The sequence below is a fragment of the Meles meles genome, chromosome 5 (genome assembly GCF_922984935.1).
Source record: "Meles meles chromosome 5, mMelMel3.1 paternal haplotype, whole genome shotgun sequence".
Lineage (NCBI taxonomy): Eukaryota > Metazoa > Chordata > Mammalia > Carnivora > Mustelidae > Meles > Meles meles.
In genome coordinates, this window is record NC_060070.1 from 24,451,136 (window position 1) to 24,462,205 (window position 11,070).

An 11,070-nucleotide genomic window follows, 5' to 3' on the forward strand; every position below is an offset into this window, starting at 1 on the left:
AGAAGAAGACCACATGCAAGAACAGAAGGGGAAACAGAACAGAGCCATAGTCGAGAACTTTCCAAAATTAAAAGATACCAAACCCCAGGTCCAGGAAGCTGAGAGGGTAGCAAGCGGGACCAATTCAAAACAAAACAACCCGTAGGCATATGATTTCCTAATTGCAGAAAATCCCAGACCAACAGGAAAATCTCAAGAGAAGCCTCAGAGTCAAAGGAAAGCTGGCCGGACGGTTTTGAATTGCTTTTCATCTGCAGTCTGGAGGCCAGAGGGGGCGTCGTGGTTTCATCTGGAGTCTGGGTTCGGATGGGGGGGGGGGGGTTGCATGTCTATACTCCGTGTTCTCTAACTGGGATTTAGCGTTTCTTCCCTTGTGAAGGTGGGAGCCAACCAGAGAAGTAGTAGAATACAAGTATGTATGTCCCATGTGTGGCTGCAGATCTTGAAATACACTGGTCACCACTTGAAAATGATTGCAGTTGTTAGACCTGCCCCTGAATCTTGTTCAATGTGTTATAGAGTGGCCCAGATGTTACCTTATCACACGTTTTAAAAAACATGTTAATGGGGCGCCTGGGTGGCTCAGTGAAGCGTTCAACTTTTGGTTTCGGCTCAGGTCCTGATGTCAGGGTCATGAAATGGAGCCCCGCATCTGGCTCCATGCCCACCCGGGAGTCTGCTGGAGATTCTCTCCCTCTGCCCCTCCCCCTGCTCGTGTGTGTGTGTGTGTGTGTGTGTGTGTGCATGAGTGCACACTCTAACAAATAAAAATAAAAATAAAAACCACTTTAATAAATGATTTCAACAAATTCGTTTTCTTCATAATCCGGTGTGTTTTATTTTATGCTTTTATAAACATCCGAGGAGGGAATGTTTGGCACAAATAGGGTCAGGAGGTGGTGATGTCACAACTCCTGACGGCTCCTGTCCCAGAGCAAGCCCTGGACGTGTCCTGAGTCTACACGGAGCCAGGCGACCTCCCTTGCTGGGCGTGTGTAGAGAGGACGAGGGAGATCAAAAGACACCTGACCTACTACTGTCTGTCGTGGGCTAAGGTTCCAGCCTGGGCTTTCATGTGTATTATCTCATTTAACCCGCAAAACAGCCTGTTGTGCGGGTTTTATCCTCATGTTACCAAAGAAGAGCTGAGGCGGTGTGATCGATCAGTCCAAGGTCACCCGGCCAGCAAAAAGTGAAACTGGCATAGAAACCCATGTCCTAATTCAGGGCCATGCTGATCCCGATACGGATTGCATGGGCTGTTGGCCACAAGGGTGGAACCCACGCTAAGCATCCGCCCTGACAGCCCCGGCCTCCAGATCCTGGGGTTGCCAGGGCCGTGGCCTCCACGGCATCCATGCCCTCTCCCCTCTCCAGTGCTCCAGAGTTGCTTTGATACCAGTGTTGTTAGCCCAGAGGCCAACGCAAGCAGAGACTCATTCTCTTGATCTAAAGGAAAGTTAAACAGTGAAGAGAACCCGGTTATAAAACTGGAATGTCCGTCCGCGCTTGGCACATACAAACGTTGCAGCTTTGTCGTTACTTAGCTTCCTCGGTACATTTCCTCTCCTTTCTAGCTAGATTAGACTCTAATCCAGTTGTTTTCATGTTCAGTAAATCCAAACCATGTTTAACCGGTTTATTCATTGGAGAATCTCTGAGGTGAAGAAAGTTTTGTCCTTTCATCTGCGCTGGGGATTTGCTGTCTTCTTTCTGTAAAGGGATTTTCCTGGACCTGTAATCTGAACATTCTGACCCATGGGGAGTTTTCCCCCCCAACTATGAGCAAGTTTGTGAGGCTTGACCCTTTGTGTGCCATGGAGCCGAGACAATGGCCTCTGTGAATGGCTTCTCCCGAGGACAGTGGTCATGGCCGTGAAGAATGTTAACCACCTGGCTGTCACTCCCCATAGCCTCGCTGCCCATGGCCACTAAGGCCACCCCCCACTCACCCTGGCTACATGCTTCAGAAGGGACCCACCATTCCGTGAGAGCGTTCTAGAGAGGTCTGCAGTCCGCAGGCTCTAGAGAGCTGGCAGTCTGACTTAAGCTGAGGTCACTTGGTCTCCCGGACACATCTGTGTTGGTGAAACGGCGGGGCCTCATACGTGTTGTGAGCCGGCAGGATGAACTAGCCCAAATTTCACGGAAGGCAACTTAGCAAGAAGAACACTGCGGGCCCAGGAATTCCACTCAGAGGAATTTATCTCACAGACGTACCTTCTGCTTTGAGAAATGGTATTTATACAATATGGGTATTTTCTTACATAATCTCTGAAAGATTATGAAAGAAAACAGGTACCATTGGCGGCCTGGATGGGGGGCAGACTGGGCAGCCCAAGGGCAGGGGTGAGAGGACAATGTCTCACTATATACTCAGACAAAACCAAACCACTTCTTATTTTGAAATCATTTAGATTTACTGAGTGTTGGTACAGATAACACAGAGTTCCCATATGCACCCTCCCCTGGTTGCCCTCATGTTGACATCTTCTATGACCATGGGATTTTTGCCAACTCTAAGAAACCAGGATTGGTACGTCACTCTTTACTAAACTCAAAACTTTGACTTCTACCAGCTTTTCCACTAATAATCCTCTTTCTGTCCCAGGATCCCATCCAGGAGACCACATGGCACTTAGTGGTCACATCTCTTTAGCCTCTCTGGTCTGTGACACGGATACCCTTTGGAAATTTTTGAGTCTCATGTGACTATTAACTATTCCAAAAAAATAAATACATTTTTTTTAAAAGAAAGAGACATATGGAGTTACAGGATGTTAAACCGGAAGGAATCTCAGGAACAATCCAATCCAAGCCTCTCATTATTCAGACACAGGAAAGGAGTTGTCCAAGGCCCTCTGCTAACAGCAGACCCAGAGCCCAGACCAGAAGGCAAAAGGTGGGGCCAGGAAGTAGTAGAAAGAGGATAAGCTTCAAAGTCACCCACGCTTGGGTTCAAGTCCCAGCTCTATGTCCTTGGACCAGGAGGTATCTTTAAAAAAAAAAAAATCATGTATCTGAGAGAGAGAGGCAGAAGTAGAGGGAGAGAGAGTCCTCAAACAGATTCCCCGATGAGCCCGGAGCCTAACTCGGGGCTCCATCCCAGGACCCTGAGATCATGACCTAAGCCAAAATCAAGAGTTGGGAGCTCATCCAACTGAGCCACCCAGGCGTCCTAGTACGTACTTTCCTGTCTGGATTCTTTCACTCAACATGTTTTCAGATTCAGCTATGTTGTTGCGTGTATCCATAATTTGCTTAAAAAGACCAAACAAATAAACAATAGCTCTTTGAGGAAGTAGTCGTGATTTCTAAGAACTTGTTGAGAAAAGAAAGTATTCTTGATCTCTACTTGTGCAGAAACGTGACACCACGGACCAAACTCTCTTGCCTTCCTGGAAACACTCAAGCACAGTGAGTGGTCAGGCCCCACGCTGCTGGAGGGGGAGCAGTGGGAGAGAACACTGGGTGTTGAGAGCGCCAGAGATACCGAGGGGTTGAGAAGAAATGAAGCTCCTCATAGAGGCTCTGAGTAGATGCATTCCATACTAAGAAGCAGGGAATTGGTCTTTTATATGGATTGCCAAATCCAGCTGGAGAAGCTGTGGAGAACCTGAGCCCTGGGGTCAGCCAGCTGCGGGACCATGGATATGTCGCCCCTGCCTGCTCCTGCATTAGAAGCAAGGGGAACAGAGAGCTCATCTCTAAACTCTGTCAGCTTCTCGCTGTTGCCTCTCTCACCACTCGCACCTCTCAGGGTCCATGCCCTTATGTTTCCTTGGCACTTGTCAAATGGATCAGTAGAACCTATCTCCTCAGGATAATTGACCCCATACGCTCTAGAGTAACACACTGAAGTCTTTATTCAGGACATAATGACTGCTTTCTAAGCACGGCACATGGAACTGGACGTCGCCGTCTAGTAGGGGACTGAAGGTGTGTACAGACCTAACAATTCAAGGCAGAAAATGATGCCTAAAGTAAGGTGTATACACCTTTCAGAATCTGATTCCAGTCTTGTTTCAAACATATCTCCTACCTTCAGCCCCTACCAACACATCCTCCAGCCTCTAAGGCTTTGAACTCAAAATGCCAGTCGAACGGGCATTTGCACACGCTGTTCCAGCTAAACTGCTGTTCCCAGCTGGTCAGCTCCTGATTCACCCCTGCTCATCATTCAGGAGTCAGCGTAACTGTCACCCACTCAGCGAAGGCTTACGTCCCAGGGAAGAGGTTCTTTGGCTCTCATGTCCCCTTAGCAAGGTGGCCATGTCTCCATTCATGATGGCTCTCGTCACTGCGTGTGTTTCCCTTACTAGACCACGGGTGAGCTCCTTGAGGCATGTGTCCCGGCCCTTCTGGTGTAACAGTAGACCCTCAATCAGCCTAACTGGCTGAAGAAATGAATGAGCAATGAATACCATAACCAGTGAGGTGATGGCAGGCATCCCGTTCCCCTCCGCCAATCAAAATTCTTCTTTCGGATGACGGCGCTGGAATGCCAGAGTTGGCCGGGAGTTTGGAGATCTAGTTTCACCTATTTCACAGTTCCAGTGATTCACCCAGTTCCTTAGAGCAAATGGAGGAAACCCAAATGAAACTCCCACTACAATTCAAATTGCAGAATATGCAATTTCTTTAGCTAATCTACAATTCACCTGGTCTTCACAAACTCACACCTGCTGCTTTGACATAAAAACTCACTTTTCAGCTTATCTTGTGGGGGTGATTTCCATAGCCCTTTGGGTGTTTTGCAGTCCTCCAGAGAATGACCCCTTCTCCCTACTTTTCTCCCCAAAAACGTGTCCGCATGTCATGGGGGCTAGTGCAGCAGAAATGTGCTCCCAGTGTCCGGAAGAACAGGGGTCCTTGGGTCAAGCGCCCCTGAACCACTGGTCTCTGGAGCGGTTGCTGCTGAGGGGTCGCCCACCCATGGGGATTTGCACAGAGCATTGCGGCAGCTCTAAGTCGTGGTCTGGGCTCCAGGTTTGGTCCCTGAAGGACAGGGCACCACTTCAGGTCTTGGTGGCTGCTGATCCCCCGGACCTCTGCCACGTTCTCCAGATAGTCGCAGACCCAGGGATCCACCCCGACCCTCCGTGGACTGGTCTGTCACTTTGCTCTGCCACGGCCAGCCCCTAGTTCTTGGGTTAGCTTCCACATAACAGGAAATCTGAGAGACACTGAAAGCTTGGGACCTTGCTTTTCTTTCCACGTGCTGGGGCCGGGTGTAATGGCCAGCCTAGGACGATCGTGGAAGCAGCCTCCGAGTACCAGGGCTCACCAGAATCCAGATGTGGACACAGAAAGCTCCTTCTTTTTTTTTTTTTTTATTTTTTATTTTTTTAAGATTTTTTTTTTTAATTATTTATTTATTTGACAGAGAGAGAGAGATCACAAGTAGGCAGAGAGGCAGGCAGAGAGAGAGGAGGAAGCAGTCTCCCTGCAGAGCAGAGAGCCCGATGCGGGGCTCGATCCCAGGACCCTGAGATCATGACCTGAGCCGAAGGCAGCGGCTTAAACCACTGAGCCACCCAGGCGCCCCACAGAAAGCTCCTTCTTCCCAGGAAGTTATCCTAACTTCTCCATGTCCCTCCCTAGCACCAGGCGAAAGGTCTGGAAGTTGGGACACAGACATGGGCCTGGTTCATTCTGCTTCACCCTCTGGTTTTCCTTCTCCCCTCAGACTCAAGAAACAGGAAGGAAGGAGCTTTTCTTTTAATTCCTCCCTCTACTTCAGCCATCAGGCAGCACGCCCCGTGGCTTGACTGTCATACACCAAAGCAGAGTTTTCTCTAGACCACAGAGCTCAGTAAACTCGGTTCTCTAGCTGCTGCCTTTGAAAAAGGAGAGAATGGGGCACCTGGGTAGCTCCGTCGGTCGTGTCTGACTTGATTTCGACTCAGGTCATGGTCTTAGGGTCATGAGATCGAACCCCATGTCAGGCTTTGCTGGGCGTGGAGCCTGCCTGGGAGTCTCTTTCTCCCTCTCCCTCTGCCCCTCCCCACCCTTCTCCCATGTGCTCTCCATCTCTCTGTCTAAAAAGAAAGAAAGAAAGAAAGAAAGAAAGAAAGAAAGAAAGAAAGAAAGAGAGGAAGGAAGGAAGGAAGGAAGAGAGGAAGGAAGGAAGAAAGAAAGAAAAGAGAAAAAGGAAAGAACGAAAGATTTGGAAAACTCAAAATAGTAAGCCTGGTTTGTTAGGTTATCGTATTGTTGTTTAAACTCATTTTTGAGGGCACCTGGGTGGCTCAGTCATTAAATGTCTGCCTTCAGCTCGGGTCCTGATCCCAGAGCCCTGGGATCGAGCCCCCACATCGGGCTCTCTGCTCAGCGGGAAGCCTGCTTCTCCCTCTCTCACTCTCACTGCTTGTGTTCCCTCTCTCACTGCGTCTCTCTCTGTCAAATAAATAAGTAAAATGTTAAAAAATAAAAATAAAATAAACATTTTTTCAGATCAGAAGCAGAATCCTCCCCCTCCTCCCCAACGTCCTCTCCGTTCATTCTTTTTAGAGCAAATCCCAGTATTTCTCTCAGCCTAATGGATATCTCAGCTAGACAAAGGCAAGGGTGACTTGCCCAGAAAGGTATGCAAACAATGTAGTAAGTCATTTTCAAAATGATTCAAATGCAGAGGTACATGGGTAGGAACCAGAAGAAATAGGCAAACATGGAAATAGTTGTCTAAGGGAGGTGGAATTATAGATGATTTTTGCCCCTCCAGATTTTCCTATATTATCATCTAATAAAAGAAAGTCACTTCCAATGTTGTTATAATGTTTTATTTAAAATAAAAATAACTGGGGCGCCTGGGCGGCTCAGTGGGTTAAAGCCTCTGCCTTCGGCTCAGGTCATGATCCCAGCGTCCTGGGATCAAGCCCCGCATCGGGCTCTCTGCTCAGCGGAGCACCTGCTTCCTCCTCTCTCAGCCTGCCTCTCTGCCGACTTGTGATCTCTGTCTGTCAAGTAAATAAGATCTTTAAATAAAATAAAATAAAAATAAGTGGGGTGCTGGACGCCTGGGTGGCTCAGTCTTTAAGCATCTGCTTTTGGCTCAGATCGTGACCCAGGGTCCTGGGATCGAGCCCCTCATCAGGCTCCCTGCTCAATGGGGAGTCTGGGGAATCTGCTTTTCCCTCTTCCCTCTGCTTGTGTTCCCTTTCTTGCTGTGTCTCTTTCTGTCAAATAAATAAATAAAATAAAATCTTTTTAAAAATAAAAATAAAATAAAATACCCCTGGGGCTAATAATACATTATATGTTAATATAAAAAATTTTTAAATGCAGACAAAAAATAATAAAATAAAATAAAACTAACTACCCTATCACCCCTGGCCCACAATGCACCTCCTGTGTACGTGTGAGATGATCCACCAGGCACTGTGTGCACTTGAAACCAAATCAGCCAAGCCAACTCTCCCAGGAGGGGGAAACGCAGCTACTATCCCCGGGCCACTCTGATCACAAGCCCCCAGCCTGGAGATACTCCAGGCTGGGGAAGGGGGCACAGGTTGTGCACTGCCCCCAGGCTTAGCTGCTGTCTATGGGGTTCCAGAGGATCTCTGAACAAAGGGATTAGGGAGGAGTGGTAGTCTTTAGGCCTGACAGCCTCAACAACCCACTTCTGAACTACAGATAATCTGGACCCACTGCCCTTGCCCAACGTGACTCTGAGTTGCCCGGTGTCTAAAGAATCCATTGCTGTCTCCTAGTCCCGAGTCCTGAAGAGAACCTGTTCCCCTTGCAGTATGGGGTGGGCAAGGGGGTAGCCTGAAGTGTTATGGGCAAGGGCTGGCTTCGTTCTTTTGACATGTAGGGCTGGTGAAGCCGGCGACTGGCCACAAAGAGCTTGGGGAGTCAGTTCAAGGGGGCACGGCCCCTCCCTGCACGCCAGGCCCTCCCCAGCTTCAGCCTCCCCACCGGCCCTGACACTCGCTCTGAATCACAGGCCGCTGCCAATTACAAAAGGACTCTTAACTCTGCTTCGCAGCCCCTTGATTGATAGCACTGGTGAGTGAAATTATAAGCCTTAATGATCACGTTAATTTCTGGGGAAAGGGAAGCGGTCAGAAGAGGTTCTCAATCACAAGCGCCACAATCAGCTGGGTGAGTTCAATGACAGGCCAGAGGAGAGAGGGGAAAGAATTAACTTTTTTTAAAGGTCATCAGCAAGGAGTGGGAGAGTAACCAGGCATCAGATGATCCTGGAGCCTGGACGCGAACCCCCGGCCCGGGGCTCCTGACTGAGGATGGGCCTCGCGACTTCCTCCTTAGCCTGACTCCCAGGCCAATGCCCGGGCCCTGCCCCCAGAGATTCTGCTGTCACCGTGCTTGGGACACGGCTCGGACGCTGACAGCTATGAGAGCGTCTCATGGGATCCTCTGAGCAGCCAAGATGGAGAACGACTTGTCTAAATGAAAGGATCTGGGGGCAAGTTGTTAGGATTGAGCGCATCTGGGGATCCACTTAACCTGACTGGTTCTTGTCACCGAGGGGACTTTCTTCTGCTGGTCTCCTGACCTCACCGGAGGACAAGAATGAGAATAAGTCCCCCGGCTCTCCTGAGAATCAAACCTAGGACTTCAGCCTCCTCAAAGCACTGACCCTACTCACAGTTTCCCAGGAGAGCATTGCAACACCGGGGTAGGTCAGACAGCTGCCCAGGCGATGTGGCAACATCCTGGTTACCACATTAGGAAGACTGCCCTGTGCACGCGGCCGGGGAGCCCAGCTCAGCAGTGGCGAAAATTCTGATGACCCTCCCTGCTGGTCTCTGTACTGGTCAGCAGTCTTCAGAGCAAACAGCTACTTCACATCCCAAAACGAGCTTCACAAATCTAAAAAGATGATTTATGGGGCACCTGGGTGACCCAGTTGGTGAAGCGTCTGCTTCAGCTCAGGTCATCATCCCAGGGTCCTAGGATTGAGTCCCGCATCCGGCTCCTTGCTCAGCAGAGAGCCTGCTTCTCCCCCTGCCTGCTGCTCCCCCTGCCTGTGCTCTCACTCTGACAAATAAACAAATAAAAATCTTAATAAAAAAATAAAAAGATGATTTACAAATACATACGAAATAAAATAAACCATGCGTCCTTTGTGCTAAAGGCACTGGGGTTCATCAAAGAGGGTCATTGTTCTTCAATTTTTCCTAAGTGATTATAAAAAATATTATTGTAAAATGAGTGGCTTGAGATTCTCAGAGCAGCATCTTAGCTCCAGAAAGTGGCTGCCAAGCTGCTTTTACATTATGTTTAAAAAAAAAAATCATTTATCTACTTTCTCTCAACAGGCCTCATGACATGGGTGCGCTCGAATGCTCACTGGAGAGGTCTGGACTGAAAAATCGGGGGACTTGAGCTGGATGGTGGACAGGCTGAGACCTCCTTGGCCAGCCAGGGAAGCAGCATGGCGGAGGCGTGTCCAGCACCAAAACACAGGCGGGCTCTGTATTTTTCTAACAGCTTCTGAAGTGTTCATCAAGCCCGTGTCTGATTAAGCACTTTTAAATTCGGAGCAGTGAAATGGGCCCTCTCGTACCCTCTTGGCAGGAGTACTCGCACATTGATCCAAACTTTTCGGAGAGCCGTTCGGTTGTATGTCCCCAAATTAAAAATGCATATAATCTTTGATGCAGAAAGGCCACTTCTAAGAATTTTTCCTACAGAAATACCCCAAGTCCGTGGATGTAGACATGGAAAGATGGTTCTTTACAGTTTATTATGGTGAAAAACAGCACGTAACTTAAAGTCTGTCAGTGAGGGGTTAGTTGGATCGACAAGTTAATCCATAAAATGGAATGTTAGGCAGATATTAAAAAGAATAAAACAGAACCATGTGTACCCCCACAAGAGAGAGACAAACACACCAGAATAATCTGCGGAAACGCAGAGGGTTTCCATTTTTAAAGATTAAGGACGGCGGGGGCGCCTGGGTGGCTCAGTGGGTCAAAGCCTCTGCCTTCGGCTCAGGTCATGATCTCAGGGTCCTGGGATCGAGCCCCGCATCGGGCTCTCTGCTCCGCGGGGAGCCTGCTTCCTCCTCTCTCTCTGCCTGCCTCTCTGCCTACTTGTGATCTCTCTCTCTGTCAAATAAATAAATAAAATCTTAAAAAAAAAAAAAAAAGATTAAGGACGGCAACCACAGTTCACATCTCTGGTCAAGGGGTTCGGTTTCTAGGCTCCTAAATTAGACTAAAAACCTAAATTCTAAGGGTTTGAAATAATTCGGGAGCCTTATTGATTGAGCTCCTGAACTCACCGGCTGTTCTTTCTCTTCCCTAACATCAAAGGACGACTAAAAGCAATTCGAACACAAAGGTAAGACTGTTCACCTAATTGTCACAGTAAGTAAATAATACTTTTGAAAAGCAACCCTCCCAGATGTAGAAAAACCATCGTTGAGAAAGAGCCCAGAAGACTGGTTTTTGGCTGCAGAAGTCACTTGGCTAGGCCCACCTCCTCTTGTTTGTGTATTCAAATCCCATATGTGGGAATGGTCTAACTTGAACTTGTATATCCGGGGGCCCCTGTGACACAGCCCCCAGCCCCCCAGCCCCCCAGCCCCAGCCCGCAGAGGATACTTGCCTTAAGATCCAGGCAAGCACTAAGGTTCTTAGAGCACCGAAGCCGCAGCCCCCAGAGATCCCCAAATCCCAGAAGAGAGTTTTTAACTCTGGGCTTTTTCAAACATTGAAAGCCAGCTTCGATTCATGCTTATGCCTCAAACAGGCAGTTCCAGTGGGAATGTGTTCTAGGGCAGATCCCACGAAACTTATTCCCTCTTAACTTTACGGAGACAGTTTTCAATGGATTGAAATAGATTCTGTGTTTGTGACGGATTTTAGTACAAGTCGGTGATACCCTTCTGCCCCCCTCCTCAGAAACATCTCAGAAACATTCTAGCATCTTCTTGGTACCTTTCACTAATGCCACACATTCCCAAAGGTAACCACTATTATGGAGTTAGTGTTTATCCTACTCATGTTTAAGTATTTATGATATATTTATATATCTATAAACATAATCTGGTCTTGTTCTGTAGGCTTTAAACTTTACATAAACACCAAGCTCTAT